Source organism: Mus caroli, unplaced genomic scaffold, assembly GCF_978045245.1.
Source record: "Mus caroli unplaced genomic scaffold, Mus_caroli_1 scaffold_1, whole genome shotgun sequence".
NCBI lineage: Eukaryota > Metazoa > Chordata > Mammalia > Rodentia > Muridae > Mus > Mus caroli.
The window spans coordinates 62,990,052-62,991,486 of NW_028227256.1; positions in this window are offsets into that span (position 1 = coordinate 62,990,052).

Genomic DNA, 1,435 nt, shown 5'->3' on the forward strand with positions numbered 1-1,435 from the left:
GATCTGAGCTCAACTTAAGTTTGATTCCCTGAACCCACATGGTGGAAAGAGAAAACCAACTCATGTAAATTGTCCTATGACTTCCACACATGGATATATTCACATATGCAAGCATGAATTAATAAATTCAACTAAGTTTTCTGTTCTTACAGAAACATTACAGTTTAATAAAAAATAACTTTAATAATATTTGGTGTGTATCAAATTAGTTTATCTCTTTGATTGAATATATGGTTTTTAAAATTACTCTTTAAATTGATGAGTTTTGATAAAATATTAAATTAATTCTTGCTTGTGATTAGGAAATTATTCCTGCAATTTCTGAAATGACCCTAAACATAGTACTGCCATTCTGTACTGTGTATTTACATGGTACAATGTTCTCAGCCTGGATTGTTCTAAAATCAGCATTGAACTCTGAAAAATATTCAAGATGGCCCATATCCTGCAGTATGCAGTATTTGGCTAAGACTTAACTCTTCGTATAAAAATGAATGAGCATACGTATCTAAAGAGTATACAGAATGAATTTTAATAAATGGTAAATTATGTGTATACTAAAATGTTTTAAAATAAAAAATGATTATCAGTAAATATTTGATGTTTTGTGCAAAAAATTTTTTTCTGGGGAGATGCAATACAAACTTCTATTCACCATAGATAGAAAGCCCACAACAAATAAAGTACAGATACCACCAAAGGCCAATTTGTTGAACCAATGAGTTTTATTGGGAATACTTCCACGGTATAGGTGAAGGATTACTTACAGAAGTATAAATGACTCAAAGACTCAAATATGTATCCCGGCATGGGTGACAATTCATAAAAGCTGGAAAACCTGGAACACACTGCATAGCCCATATAGCTCAACAGGTTGGACAGCAGCTTTTCCAAATGACTCTGGTCTAAACCTCTTTCAGCAGCTCAGCTGTTTGTTTCTCCCAGGCAGTTGCCTTGGTTTTAGAGTCTTCCTTTCAGCATTGCTTGTCTGAAATTCTTTTTTACAGTTTGATTCTTGTTACTCTGGTAGGGAGTGGCATAGTGAATTTGTTCAGTTTCAGGAATTTCCTGAAGCTAATTGAGTTGTTTACCATCCTGCTTAAGGGGTCTTCTAGATTGTTCCAATCTTGAATAAAACTTTACACAACATGTGTTCCTCTTATATCTATTTAAACACCTATATGCTCAGGGTCAGACACCTTTTTCTTATGTGGGAAGAGTTTTAAAAGGTGGAAAACTCTAAGAGTCCCCTGGCCTACTAGCTTTGTGATTAGGAGGAACTGAACAATTTTTTCCCCCTTAAGTTAGTTTTCCTTAAAAACATTCATGCTAGAGAGCTAAGTAGGCATCTTCAGATCTCCTGAATACTAATAATTCAATTCAAATACATTTAATTTTGAGTTCCTGGGAGCATTTGCATTTATCATACTATCTT